Source organism: Pinus tabuliformis, chromosome 7 (genome assembly GCF_031772625.1).
Source record: "Pinus tabuliformis cultivar Carrire ecotype Pingquan chromosome 7, CPIR1, whole genome shotgun sequence".
NCBI classification, from domain to species: Eukaryota; Viridiplantae; Streptophyta; class Pinopsida; order Pinales; family Pinaceae; genus Pinus; species Pinus tabuliformis.
The window spans coordinates 1004548255-1004564746 of record NC_142293.1 but is presented as its reverse complement, the minus strand read 5'-3'; positions in this window follow the sequence as shown (position 1 = coordinate 1004564746).

Genomic DNA, 16492 nt, shown 5'->3' with positions numbered 1-16492 from the left:
GACTACCATCACTTTCAAGTGAACGATTTTCCTTCTCAAGTTATCAGCAACTTAGGAAGGATCCCTAATGGTCGAGTGGTTCCTTTATTAAATCCTGGCAAATTCTATGTAACAGGAATAAGCAATGGTGAACCAAGCAGTTGAGGAAAGGATACTCACTAAAGCCCCTTCATCTACGATAGTGACAGACATGATCATTTTGTAAACTTGTACTATGATCCGGAATGGTACATTAGAAGGAAGGCGAGATCTTGCTAGTCGATTCCAATCAATGGAAGTAACCAGACTACTTGGAGGGGGTATCGAATAAATGGTTGAATTAACCCCTTGAGTCATGGGAACTGGGGGATTCTCTTCCTGTTGTGAAGGAATGGGTGGATTGCCCCCAAGTTCATTGGACTCTTAAGTGACAAAAAGAATTTGAACAGTATCGTTCTCACTCTCTTTGGGAATGATATCATATGAAGGTGGACCTTCTGAAGGCAAGACTGGGTCGACTGCCATCTCGACCTGCTTACTTTGGTCTGGTATGGACTCAGAAGATTCACTTTCAACGAGTGGTATTTTGACCAACAGTTGAGTTATGTCAGTTAGATTTTCAACAAGTAAAGGACTTGGGGAGAGTTTCTTGTATCTAGATGGAAGTCGCCATAGTGAAATAGGACGGTTATGAAAGAATCTCTTGGCCTCATCCAAAAAAGGACAAGGGGGAAGGGTATGGTCCCCTTCACAAAGTCTACATGGAATTTTGACCTTTCTTTTCTATCCAGGAACTTCATTTTCACTACTTGATGGTGTGCTGTCAACATGATCCCCAGAGGTTGATGGCACCAGACGGTGCGAATGGGGAAACCATTCTCTCTAGATCCACAGAATGCAAGGACAATCTCGATGAAAATGGTTTCCTATGCAAATTACACAAGGATATCTGGGAGATTTAGTGGGTGGATTTTCACCAGATGATTCATGGTTGCCCCCTTGCTTAATTGACTTCTTCTTCTTCTTCTCCTTTCCTTTCTTCTTCTTCTCAGCTACTTGGTTACTAGTATCACTATTTTCACCAAGCGAAGAGGAAGAAGGGGAGGGAGAAACAAATGAACTAAAAGGTGAAGGGTCAACTTCAGTATCAAATTATTGTTGATTTGATTGCTGAGGAATTACAGTATTTTGAACGACAGAGGTTGAGAATAGCCATAATAGCAGACCAATTATGATTCCTAGAAGGGACAATGTGGCCATATACAGAGCACCAATATTTCCCCAAGAAGAAAATGGACTAGGATTCCCCTCGAGAGGGATTCCATGATTGGTGGACTCCATTATCTCAACCTAAGATAAAAAAAGGAACAAGGATGTTATTCTGAATTTAATAAATTTTAATGACGATTTGAAATAACTTTGCTTTTTCAATTTTTAAGAGTAGAGAAAAAGGTAAGTATGACTCTAGTCCCCTTCGACTTTTGATGAGCGTGAAGTGACAAGTGCTTAGATCGACCTTTTCTTTGAAGGAGTCGAAAAGGAACGAAAGTGACTTATCTGGAAATCTAGACAGAGGGATTACCAAACAAATCACAAAACTACAATATACACCTTGGTGATAAATTAAAGAGAAATTACCAAGGACTTATGTACGGTAGTCAATCTTCCCGAATGCTATGTTCAGTGCATTGTGATCGATAGGGCGGCAGAAACAACTTCATATGGATAAAGGATATAAGCCTATTGTGGTCTCCCAATATATACTCGACAGTACGGGGAGCACAAGTCCATGCTAGCACTTGTCATATCAAAGAGGAGGAATCACCCAACCTTCGATGAAAATGATAATTACTAGATTTTACGACATCGGAACACGTCTCTAGCCTAGACCTCTAGATGTGTTGTGTTAGGTTCCAAAGCGGTGTTAAGTTCATTGAAATTTATTTTAGAGTTGATCTTGCTTAGAAGTTTGCCTTTCAATGGTTCACCGCATGATGTAGATGTAAAATTCCTAAATATGCAGTCTACAATGATAAATAATTGTTGTTTATTTTGCGTAATGAAAATCCTAGTTACCAAGGAAAAAAGATTGCGATTCTTTCAAACAAAGAGCAAACAACACACACTAAATGCACTTTTCCTAAATCATTTTTTGTGCACAATCTAAATGCAAATGCAAATGCATGTATTTTTTTTTCGTTCCCTTAATGTGAGAAATGCAAAAAAGGAAAACTAAGTATAGATCTGAAATATTTTCTTCAAAGTGACATTTCGACAATTTCTTTTTCAAAATGAAAGGAAGACTTAAACGACACTTTTCAATTTCGAATAGAAGATTCTTTCAACACTTCAAATATCACCAAATCAAATCAAATACCGGACAAAAATTTCAATTGACTATCTAGAGAAGGAAGACTTTATGACACTTCTCTTTTTGACACAAAACAACAGTTACGACACCTTTTGCACCAAAACGACAGATCGATTTAAACAACGTTTCAGCAAAGGATTGTAAATGATGGACAAATTCATAAAAAAATTTACTAATCCTAATCAACGAAGGCTAGTATATGTAATGCAAGGACGCATCAGTAATGAGATATTGTTCATAAGCAGCAAAAACAATTAAACAGAGCTGAAAACAAGGACAAAAACCCCAAATTTCAAGGAGAGAAATAGGATCTCTCAATCATCGCATCTGTGCTTCACAGAAACAGGGATGAATCTCACCTGCTACACTTGGGAGGTATGGTTCATACTAGTTTCTATTGAGAGACAGTGCGATGGGCCAGGGAGCGCAACTGAGATGGGTTTTCACTCAAATTTGCAGCTAATTTTAGTGATTTAAGCTGAGCTATTATGGAAACTAAAGAAAAAAGTACAGGGGTATGATCTTGAGAGGTTACTGAGCTACCAAAAGGGCATCTATAATGCTTGTAAGTCAGATGTTCAAATCCTAAACTAAATCATAGATTGACTGAAGCAGCATTCATCTACTTTGCAATTGCAGAGCAAGAGTAGTTCGAAGGCTATCTGGCTAACTTCAGGCTTCGTCTATATTTTATAAAACAAACAATCAACAAAAAACAAACAAACTATTCATTTCCTAGCGGAGTCACCATTTTGTTTCCGGGAAAACCAGTGTCTTTTCGATCTGCTAGTCCCACTGGGATTGGCAGCTATCCTAGAAACAAATAATCAAAGCAATTTGTGATTTCCTCTATGTATGATAAATAAGAGAGAAGCAAAGGGACCAACCTGGATCTTCCACTTGACTCCTTTCTTGATTTCTCTCCCCCTTGATAGAGCTTGCAACTCCTCTCCTACTTGTCCCGCTTAGAGAATACCTGTAGAAACAAAGTAATAAAAAACCATCAAAGCATCTCAATCTATTATATCATAAACAATGTAGAATCAGAAATACATTGAACATATAATAGCATTCACAAATAAAAAGATTCACAAATACATCATTGTATGGAGGAAAACTAAAAGAACTTTATTAAAATAGAAGGGAGAATTACAACCTAGCTGTCTGACCCAGCATCAAAGACCTCTTCACCTCATGAAAAGAAAAATCACCCAACAATACAATGCTCTTTCTCAATGACAAACTATCAACACTTCCTTACAAATTACAAAATTCCAGCCTCCAGATATCTCAGATGAGGGATCCATTTATAGATGTCTGCAAGGGTGTGAGTCATCTCTGGTTTTTTAATGAGTTTCATTCCACTTGTTGTTCTTGGTTCCACTTGGAGATTTCTTGGATATCTTACTCATCCCTAGGCCAATTCAGTGAGGCAAGTGTCATAGGAGAAGTTTCTAGAAGATTCCATGAGCATCCACTTAGCAAATTGTCTCTGAAATTTGTCCATTCTCTCTCATCGCACCCCATAGAAGGCCTCTTCAGTATCCATCACACCTAGCTAGTGTAGAAGTTAGTATGCATTTCACCCTGACAGTCGAGCAGTCAGTATGGTCCAGTTTTGGCCAGTTCTGAGTGGTTTTTCAGGTGGAACTTCTGGGGAATGATGTAATCAGTTGACCATGATCCTTTAGGGTATCAAACAACACTTTTAGGGGTTAAATAGCCCTAGTTTATCGACACATAATATTTGGGTTACAGTGCCCAAATATGTCCATAATAGAGGTGTGTATGGAGTAGTCTTCTGCCATTCTCTACCACACTTCTTACAGAATTCTTCAAATTCCTTCTTGCAAAAATCCCCACCATTATTTGTCCTCGACACCTTTATCTTCTTATCTGTCTGGTTTTCCACCAAAGCCTTAAATTATTTAAACTTGTCAAAGACTTCATATTTCTTCTTAAGGAAATATATCCATGTATTCCTTGAGAAATCATCTATAAATGATACATAGTACACAGACTTACCCAATGATGGAACCTTCACAGGTCCAAAAACATCATTGTGCATAAGCTCTAATATATGTTTCTCCCTCTTACCACCAGAGGGGAAACTCACCCGATTCTGTTTCCCATATACACAATTTTCATAGAAATCAAAATCCAGAGAGCTATTAGTCATACCTTCTACCATAATGCTACCATGAAGTATTCAAAGGCCTTTCTCTCCAATATGTCCAAGCCTTTGACGCCATAGCATGGTGTTTTCTCCAGAGACCACTAGATTTTCTGCTCCACTTTCAGGAACCACAGAATTGTTGCACCCGCCAACAACAGTGCTACCTTGCAACTTGTATATAGTTCCAATCCGAACCCCCTGCATCAAAACCAGTGCTCCTCGAACCACATTGAAGGTATCCTTCTTGAACATTGTTTTTACACATGCATCATCCAACTTGCTTATGTAGATCATATTTCTGGCCAATGCAGGAATATGCAGAGCACCTGGAAGTGCTCTAATCCTTCTACCTTGCAAATTCAACTTAACTTTTCCATGAACGATGATTTTAGCCTTCCTCTCGTCCCCCAAGAAGACATCACCACCATCATATTTCTCATACTTACAAAACCACTCTCTATGGGGAGTGAAGTGAAAGGATGCACCTAAGCCAATCAACCATACCTCGTGATCTACATGTGTACTTGAAGAAGCCAAGTACACATCCCCACCTTCATCTGATGTGGTTTTCGCCTCTGCAAAAGGAGCATCATCAGATCCCTTTCCTTTTTCAGGAGGTTTAGATTTACAATCCCTTTTGTAGTGCCCTTCATTTTTGCATTTCTAGCACACCTTTAAGGTTTTCCTAGAGATTTAGATCTCCCACTCAATGACTTATTTTTGTTTCTACTTTGGGCCCTTCCTTGTACAGACAAGGCATCACCATTCTGGCTCTCCATATTTTTTCGTCTCACCTCCTCTGTCAGTAAGGATGAGACTATTTCCTCAAACTGTAAGGCAATTACATTGCTATCTATTGCAATAACCAGACTATCCCACGAATATGGTAGAAGAAAAACAAACTAATGCACTTATCTTCATCTAAAATTTTAATATCAACAAATAATAACTGACTTACCACAATATTAAATGTGTTCATATGCTCTTTCACTGAGTCTCCATCTTTCATCCTCAGGTTATACAACTTTTTTTTGTAGGAAAAGTTTATTCACCAGAGACTTAGGTTGGTACAAAGTCCCTAACTAGTCCCACAAAGCCTTAGTCATAGCTTCCCTTGATACATTCAAGAATACTGAATTTGAGACACACTATCATATTTTGCTCTTTCCCTTCCGATCCAACTTCTTCCATTCTTCATCAGACACTCTCATTGGTTTAGTACCCGGATCTACCACTATCCACTGATCTTTATCTACCAACACATCCTCCATCTTGAGTTTCCATAACTCAAAACTCTGACCATTAAATTTCTTGATCTCTATCTTTCCACTACTGACCATCTTCTTTCACCACTAGAATCGTTCCCACAGATCTCCCACTAAATAGTGTCTACCATAGGCCCAAGCGAAACCCCTCAGCAACAAAGTCATCCCATTGAAGCCAAAACAGCTTCGATACCAAATGTAGGTTTTAACCCCGTACAGAAATTACCTACATACGATTTCTAAAACACATAAAATAAACAATGCAAGAGCATAACACATATACACAAAGATTTTCCCCTATATCCCAAAACCGGGACTACGGCTTGATTTTTAATTATATTCCTTTCAATGTTACAATACACATATATACATGTCGAATAATCCAATACCATGGACCGAAAACCATCGCACTCGAAACCATGTGTGAAAACCATGCACAAAGCCATAGGTCGCCTAGTCATGGAAAGAATATAATACAACACAACATTTCGTGTGTTCTCTCAAAGTAGTACAAACAACCCTTATGAGAGGAGATGAGTGTTGCGGTGAAAAATTATGAAATGAAGCAATATTCTAACCACCTACAAATTAAAATGGTAAGATGGGTAAATCAAATAGTTGCGACATAGACTCTATACCTTTTTTCTCAATAAACACCCATTTATCTGTATTATGCAAAATATTCTCTAGGAGAATTGTAACATTGCTGATTCAATTGGGGAGAAAGAATTCCATATTTGAAGACAAATTCTCAATAGAAGTATCAACCCATAACTTAGATGTTTCCCTCTATGATTCACCTCCATCCAATGAAATAGCTATTTTATGTTCTAAATCAATCTGCATGGGAACATGTACATAAGATCTGGAAGATTCTTGCAACATGGAATACACTTTAGTGCCAAATCCAAGTGTAGAGCATTGGAAAGGTATGTTTTGATGCATAATTTAGTGATGTTTCAAGCAACGTTTGTAATCGTTTCTTTGTTATAAAGTAAGAAGAATGTAATGAAAATGAGCATGAATGACCAATTATTAATAATTGTCTTCTCTATGCAGAAAATGACAAAAGGAGGAAGACGCAGTGCAAAACTGGAGTTCCATGAGAAGATAACGGTTGTCCCTTCTGAACTAACTAAAGTCCAGACTAGGGCGAGCAAATCCCGGCAAATCAATCTGGGATGAGATAAGGAGCTGTCAGTTCGGAAGACTAGGCAAAGAAAAGAGAGGAGTTAACAGCTTAACAGATCCCTTAGGATCTTTGATCCTGAGGGATCGTTACTTTCAATTATTTTGTTGTCTGGTTAACTCCGCCATCACTAGTATAAAAAGGGTAGCATTGAAGACTTAAGGGACTCTAGTTTTTATCTTGTATCTTTATTCTCTGTTTACAGAATTCACAGTCAGTTGGAACTCAGACTATCAAGTCTCTTTGAGACTTAGTTTTTGTTGTACTATCGTTGATGCGTTAATATAATATCTTTGGTATTATTTTCCCTCTGCGTCTGAAGTAAATTCCAGCGGTGTGCCATTGGAAGCTAAGGGCCCGGCTCCAACGGACACTGGCTGATTGTATCATTACAGTTTGGCTTTGTGTGGTTTGTTTATCATTCTCAATAATTTGACATATTTTACATGTTGTTCCATATTCGTTCATCAGTAGTTTCCTATTGTAAATCTTTATAACAAGCTCGTATCATATTTCCAGAATTGGTCATATAACGATTATTTTGAGTTGTTCACTTCTGTTACAGAATTTATAAGTGGAATGCTCTAGCTACATATAGTTGGAGTGACGATCATAAGAAAGTGGAATCAATGTTGTATGTGGACTACTGGTGATCATGTCAGATTATCTGTACATATGATTGACGTTTCCTGTTTATTTGATTTAGTTGTCTACTTTTATATATGATTGACGTTTCCTGTTTATGATGGTTTGCTGTTCCATTTGGTTAAGCTGTATAAAGGATTGCTCTGTCTTTGCGTATAAGTTGATGTAAAGGATTGAGAGTGTTGAACTCGTGAGACTTAGTTTCTTTACTGCTGTTCCTTTTACTGTTGTTCCATTTCTGCATTGTCGTTCCATTTTACTTTCCTATTGTTCCTTTTTACTCGCATTCATTGGTGTGGTGTGAGAGGAGGATCAAGGCTGTCATGAGACACAGCAGACGCTACTATGCTCCCAGAACCATGATCCATACTCTAAGTTCTTTTCTTTCAAACAATTTCTAGAGGGATGGGTTATTACTTCCGCACCCTCGACTGGTAAAGTTGCTGCGTGTAATTCCTTTCTGCAAAAGTAATCTAGTCATAGTTTAGCATCCGTTTACTCTTGTATTTCTTAGGCCTATACTACGAAGCATTACTCTGACAAATAGCCTCAAATTGAGATACCCTTTGCAATAACAAAACGCTCTCGGATTGACTTGTAATGTGAGATAACTAGAGGTGAAAAAGGCCCTTGTTACAGCTCTACATTTTGGCGCCGTTGCCGGGGAAGGGTATAGCCATTTGTCTTTTAAACAGGGTAGTGTGCGAATCTGCTAGGGGAGAGTTGGATTTTAAAAACGAAAGGTAAGAACCTGCGTACGGAGCATGTAGAAGCCCTGCTCCACCGTCTGTTTCCTAGAGAATTGATTGGTTAAATAGGATTTAGCAGTTTAATTGGAGTGCATGACTAATCAGAAAAAGTTAGAGAAAGATCAAAAACCTCCATCCAAAGCCAAGGGGCCGGTGACCCTTGGACGAACGACCTTCATAGACGAAATCTATAAGAAAGCCGACTCTCAGCCATCGGTAGGTTATAAGAAAGTCAATTCTAAACAGCCTACTAGTTCCCTTCAGGCCTCGGGATCACCATCTGAAGCCTTTGCTGAAGTGCACAGTCAAACAAAGGAGCAGGATTTTCAAGAAATTGAAAATTTGACTCCTGGACCATTGCACGAAGGGACCCAAAGTAACCTTTGTGAAGGAGAAGGGGAAACAGGGGAAATCGAGGAACCTAGATCTCCTATTGAATTAAACCAGCCTTTAAATAGCCCGGACAAGGGAAGCGCTGTAAAAATCCTTGTTGAAGGAATCCATTCACCGCAGACAGTTGGGGCCATTATCATCCCTGATCAAGGGAGTGGTGTCAAGACAATCCCTGTTAAGACTACCCCTCCTCAACCAAGGAACACTCTCTTGGAAATTCCTGAAGATTACTGGCATATATTTGATCCCATGGCGCAGAATCAGCCAAACACCCAGACCTCCACATTGCAATATCCGATAGTAGATTCTGCAGCAAATGCACCCATGAAAGCCATCCCTCTCCAGCATATCCCCACATTTCATGGCCTTACATCAGAAGATCCGGACGCATTCTTGTTCGAATTTGATGTATTATGTAGAGGATACGATTACACCACCGATCCCCAGAAACTGAAATTGTTCCCCTCTACATTAAAAGGGGCTGCGTTAAGATGGTTTATGGGCTTAGGTGGTGGGGTTATTAACAATTGGGATCAAATGAAAGAAGCCTTTTTAAAGAAATATCAAGATTACTGTAGGTCGAGAGAACTAAAAGATGAAATCTTTCAAATGTCAGCCAGACCAAACGAAACCCTAGAAGAATATGTGGAACGTTTCCAATATAACTTGCAAAGATCCCCTTATGCATCGCTACCTCTGCCTGATAACGTGTTAAAAACTGCATTAATTAGAGGTATGAAAGAACAATGGATCGAAACGTTAAACATTATGGGGAAAGGAGACATTTATCAGGAAAATTTTGCTGATATCATTGATCTGTGTATCAAGAGCTCAAGAGGCAGCACGAGGATAAAACAAGCGGAATATGATCGCTTCCCCAGAGATAACAGAACATCAACAGAGGGAGTAACACGGGTGGAACTTGGAAATTTGCTAGAAAATTTTAAAACTGATATCCTGGGAACATTAACTACACAACTTGACATTGTGTAGGCTAAACAGAAGCAAGCCGAGGCGGAGCAGAATCTAGCAGTTTTTTTCCCACGATGCAGGAAGAAACACTGCCACAAGGAATGCCCGCTGGATACAGTCCAAATATGTGCTATCTGTACCAAGGACGACCTGACCGAAAGCTGCCCCTCACTTCCTGGTTTGAAGGCAATATACAAAGAAGCAGAAGAGGAGCCAGAGTCAGCATATTTTATTAACCAGCGTCGTCAATGGCAGCCTAGGCAATGAGGTATGTTTTCAGACCCCTCCTCTTCTTTTCAACCCCCGCAGTTCAATACCCAGCAACAGAATATGTGGCAAAACCAGTCTCAACCCCCGTTTTCAAATTGGTCACCTCAAATGTTTCCTACTCTGAATCCTTGGATGTCCCAATTTGGTTGGCCAAACTGCCCTTATCCTCCACCATATTGGCAGAATAATTCATATCCTCCGCAGTGGACCCCTTCCACTTCGCAAAGCTCATCCTGGCAGACAAGCTGGCCAAGATCGACATATCAGCCAGCAGGATCAATTCCATTCCCTCAACCGACTTTGCCAGCCTTACAACAAAACCCCCAGCCTAATCTGAGACCACAGCTCCCAGCCCAACCCAACCCTAATCCAAATAATAGACCAGTTCAATCTCTTCAAATTATAGAATCCTCAGAAATTGAATCTGATCTGCGGGAGTGCAACGATCTTCAGTTAAGATCTGGGCGAATAATAGAAACTGAGGGACATAGAACAACTCACATTGAAGATCAGTTACCTATAGAACAACCATCACAACAGGAAGATGTAAATAAAGACCAGGCTCATCAACAAGTAATTACATCTCCTCCACCATTCCCAGAACGATTAGCCATTCCACGACCAACACAATATCCAGACTTTGATATTCTGGGAGAACTACAAAATTTGTATATAAGAATTCCATTCCTTCAAGCTATACAGGATATCCCCATATATGCAAAAACCATAAAAGACCTGTGCAGCAGAAAACCAAAAAGAAATGTAACTTCTAACCCAAGAGTCCAGGTAGTCGGCACATTATCCGACCTCCTATCAGGAAAAGAAACACCAGTTAAATACGAGGACCCTGGGAACCCAATTGTCACTGTTCAAATTTATGGGCAGACCTTGAGCAACGTCTTAGTTGATCTAGGGGCTGCAATTAACATCCTGACAACATCAGCTTGCCAGAAACTCGGAATTACATCAGCAGAACCTACTTCCACATTGTTAGAACTAGCTGACCGATCAGTAATTAGACCAGAAGGCACCCTGTATGATGTCCTGGTTTCAGTAGATTCCTGGGAATACCCGATCGACTTCCTGATAATTAATCCGAGAACCCGACTAGATGGACATCCGCTAATTCTAGGTAGACCGTGGCTCGCTACTGCTGACGCCTATATTGGTTGCAGGCAGGGAAACATGACCATAACCAGAGGGCCGGATATCAAAAATTTAATTTTTTACCCTCCAGCTCAGCCAAGCATCACGATGATGAAAACCAACCTGCGCCCTGCCTCATATATCACAGAAAACATTAGACCTCCATTAACAATCCAGGAAGCGCTAGATTTCAAAGATCAAACCAAAGACGATGCCATTAATAAATTCATTAATCAAACAGAATCCACATCGTATACACAATGTTTTATGATAAAGGCGGCATTTGACAACGAATTAGAAGAGGATCCCCTGAAGAACGAACATGACCAAAGTATATCGGTGACTTCTGTCGCTAATAGCAAAATAGTGCAAATTGAACCCAGGAAAACTTTAAATATTAACGCTAGTCTGACACCAAAACAAGAGACAAAACTCATCCAGCTCTTACGAAAGTATTAGGAGGCATTTGCATGGGACTATCCCGATATGAAAGGGATTGACCCCCAGCTATGTACACATCATATTTATATTGAAAAAGATGCAAGACCTGTTCGACAACCGCAAAGAAGACTCAACCCCCATTTAAAAGATGTTGTAAAAGATGAGCTTCAGAAACTTTTAGATGTTGATTTCATTTATCCTATTTCTGACAGCAAATGGGTCTCCCCACTGGTGGTAGTACCTAAAAAGAATGGGAAATGGAGGATCTGTGTGGATTACAGAGAATTAAACAAAGCCACACAAAAAGATCATTTCCCTCTTCCATTTATAGACCAGGTACTGGACACCTTAGCAGGCAAGAAATTTTTCTCTTTCTTGGATGGCTTCAGCGGATACAATCAGATTCAGATTGCCCCTGAAGACCAGGATAAAAATACCTTTACTTGCCCCTGGGGAACGTTCGCTTATCGAGTCTTACCTTTTGGTTTATGTAATGCTCCAGCCACATTCCAAAGGGCTGTTCTTAGCATCTTTGCAGATCTAATTAATGATGGATTGGAAGTCTACATGGATGATTTCACACCATATGGAGAGGACTTTGATCCAGCTCTAGATACTCTCAAAAAAGTCCTACAGCGCTGCATCGCTACCAGACTCTGCTTGAGTCATGAAAAGTGTTACATGATGATGACTGAAGGACTCATTCTGGGACACTATATTTCAACAGCTGGTATTCAGTTAGACCCGGCTAAAATCCAAATACTTTTGCTTATTCCAACCCCCACTAATCAGACAGAGGTACGCAGTTTTCTTGGTTTTTCTGGCTATTATAGACGATTCATACAACATTATTCACATATTGTCGCACCTTTACATGCATTAACTGGAAATGTTGACTTCTTATGGACAGAGAAATGTGATCGGGCCTTCAAAGAACTAAAGAGGCTGGTATCTACAGCTCTAGTTCTCCGAGGACCTAATTGGAATTTACCATTCCAAATTTCAACCGATGCCTCAGACACAGCAATCGGTGCAGTTCTGGGCCAAGAAGAGGATAAAAAACCATACGCCATCTATTATATCAGCAAGAATTTTGGTTCCAGCTGAATTAAATTACACTGTCACCGAAAAAGAATTTTTAGCTGTGATACACGCTGTTAATAAATTTAGACACTATATTACAGGCTATCCTGTTATTTTGTATACAGACCATTCTGCTATTAAGTACTTAGCAAACAAGCCTGTTACAAATGGAAGAGTAACCAGGTGGTTGATCTTGTTGCAGGAGTTCGACATTACAATCAGAGATCGACCGGGGAAGGAGAATCCTGTAGCCGATTTCCTCTCACGAATACCAAAGTCAGTTGAAGCAGCAGCAGTCGAGGACCAATTTCCAGACGAACACTTATTTGCTGTCGCTATTCAGACTCCCTGGTACGCTGATGTTGCTAATTATCTTGCAGTAGGTAAGCTTCCAAAACATTTAACTCCCAATGAACGAAAACAAATTGTTCAGAGAAGCACTCGATTTTCGTGGGTTGGGGGCTATTTGTTTCACACAGGAGCAGATATGGAAATCAGAAGATGTATCCGGGAGGACGAAATCTTTGATATTTTGAAAGCCTACCATGACGGGCCATGTGGAGGACACTTTGCTGAAAAAAGAACAGCACACAAGGTACTACAAACGGGATATTACTGGCCTACAATTTTCAAAGATGCGAAAAAATTTGTCCAGGCCTGTGATAGCTGTCAGCGTGCAGGACGACCTGGGCCAGCCGACGAAATGCCTTTGCGGCCCCAATTAGTAATCGAACCTTTCGAACGCTGGGCTCTGGACTTCGTCGGCCCCATCAACCCGCCATCAAATCAAAGAACCTACATTTTGGTAGCAACTGAATATGTTACCAAATGGGTTGAAGCGGAGGCATTGATTAGAGCTACAGAAGATTCGGTAATACAGTTCTTGCTCCATTTGTTTGTACGTTATGGTCTCCCAAGGGAGGTAATTACAGACGGAGGACCACAATTTGTAGGGCACCACTTAGCTGCAACACTCAATAACTATCGTGTCCAGCATAAAATTACTACCCCATACCATCCTCAGGCGAATGGGCAAGTGGAGAGCACCAATAAGGTAATAGAGTCGATTTTGACAAAACCAATTGCCTCACATCGGCGTGATTGGGCCGCCCGATTACCCGAGGCACTGTGGGCTTATCGAACCACATGGAGAAGCACCACCGGCTACTCACCATATCATTTAATGTTTGGAAAGCAGCCCATTTTTCCTATAGAATTCGAAATCCAAACGCTGCGAACGGCCCAAGAAGTTGGATTGGATTTAAGTGAAGCACAGAAAAAGCGATTACACCAAATTAATGAATTAGATGAAATAAGGCTCTCTGCATTACAGAATACAACACTCATTCAACAGCAGCGAGCCAAATTGCATGATGCGCTTATCAAAAACAAGATATTTCATGAAGGAGACTGGGCTCTGTTATATGATTCTAGATTTCAGGATTTCCCGGGGAAGCTTCAGACGCGTTGGTTGGGACCATATGAGATTCAAAAAGTCCATGACAATGGGACTCTTACACTGACCAAAATCGATGGGTCTGGATATACATTTAAGGTAAACGGTCATCGAGTTCGTCTGTATCACAAACCGCTCACTCGGGAATCTTTTTGTCAGCAGCTACGCCAAGATACTAACATTGAGATTATGGGCGAGGAAGCAAAAACTTCCTCACCTATAGATCAGTAAGAATTTACTTTTTATTACCACATTTTGTATATAAAATTGTAAATTTTGTATATATGTTTTTAGTATTTGTGTGTGCTGTTCCTTTTCAAAAGGAACAACACCTTTGGTTTTTTTGTTGTTCCTTTTCCAAAAGGAACAACACTTTTGCGTTTTGCTGTTCCTTTTCAAAAGGAACAGCACTTGTGTGTTTTTGCTGTTCCTTTTCAAAAAGGAACAACACTTTTGCGTTTTGCTGTTCCTTTTCAAAAGGAACAACACTTGTGTGTTTTTGCTGTTCCTTTTCAAAAAGGAACAACACTTTTGCGTTTTGCTGTTCCTTTTCAAAAGGAACAGCACTTGTGTGTTTCTGTTGTTCCTTTTCAAAAAGGAACAGCACTTTTGCGTTTTGCTGTTCCTTTTCAAAAGGAACAACACTTGTGTGTTTTTGCTGTTCCTTTTCAAAAATGAACAACACTTTTGCGTTTTGCTGTTCCTTTTCAAAAGGAACAGCACTTATGTGTTTCTGTTGTTCCTTTTCAAAAAGGAACAACACTTTTGCGTTTTACTGTTCCTTTTCAAAAGGAACTGCACTTGTGTGTTTTTGCTGTTCCTTTTCAAAAAGGAACAACACTTTTGCATTTTGTTGTTCCTTTTCAAAAGGAACAGCACTTGTGTGTTTTTGCTGTTCCTTTTCAAAAAGGAACAACACTTTTGCGTTTTGCTGTTCCTTTTCAAAAGGAACAGCACTTGCGTGTTTTTGCTATTCCTTTTCAAAAAAAGGAACAGCACTCTTGCGTTTTGTTGTTCCTTTTCAAAAGGAACAGCACTGGTGTGTTTTTGTTGTTCCTTTTCAAAAAAAGGAACAACACTGTTTGCGTTTTTGCTGTCCCTTTTCAAAGGGAACAGCACTTGTGTGTTTTTGTTGTTCCTTTTCAAAAGGAACAGCATTTGTGTGTTTGAACAACACTTTTGGGTTTTTGCTGCTCCTTTTGAAAAGGAAGCAGCATTTGTGTGTTTTGCTGATTTTTTGAAGGCAATGCATCAAATGAACTCCTCCTCACCCTTCCTTTCAAAAACAAAAGGATGTGTTGTCCATCCTCTTTTCAAGGTCATAAGTAACAGCTATACCTTTATGCAATGAATATAAAAGACAGGACATATCGAGATCAGCATATCATGAATCGCTATCTTTAACAAACCTAGTATTGATGCAACAACAAAGGAAGGATCTACACACTCATAATTTTTGCTGTCATAGTCTCACCTCCTCTGCCTTGTTAGATATTTTTATCATGTTGAGTTCCTACAATTTTCTCTATTATTACTTGGAAATAAGAACAGAAGATTTATATCTTCCAAGTTGAGATGACAAGACTTCTTCCGCCATTCCCTCTCTTAAGGAGGGCTGAACCACTCTTATGTGTAATTATACAAGAGCACAATATTTTATTTCTAAAATATATATATATATATATATATATATATATATATATATTTGTCAAATGCAGGATAGGGGGTTTCATTAAAGAACCAGCGTACTATGATCATAAGATTGGAAGCGAAGTGGCATTCCCATCATGGCCACCACACCAGGGATATGGTCCAACAGGTTCACTATATAAACAAACCTTGGAACAGGGGGTCTCATCACGAGCCGGCCTGCCCACGATTCGCGCCTCTCTGGTGAATAGCATCATGGTTATCTGGTTACCAAGCCAGCATGATGGCCTGCATTTTGACAAGAATTGCTCTTCAAAAACACACAAAGAACCATCGTTCCAGGGTGAAATAAACAACTCTGCCAAGGTTATGAACACCTGTCGGCAGTAGAGCTCTATTAGTGGTATCGGAGTCGTAATATATACACCAATTTGGATGATATTAAATACTTCCTTCTATCCTTGTAATAATGATATCTTACATTTTGATGGATACGTCACATGAATATCTATCACTACCAATCATGGCAGAGATATTGACTATGACTACCTTAGACTTTATATGAGTGCCAGACGTCCTATCCTCCTGTTTTGCATCACATCACGAAGGCTTATGCAAAACGCGATCTATCTGTTGCCTCGATCTCGGTATTTCTTTGTCTAATCTAAAACTTGGAAAAACTCTACATGCTGTTCCTTTATGACTTG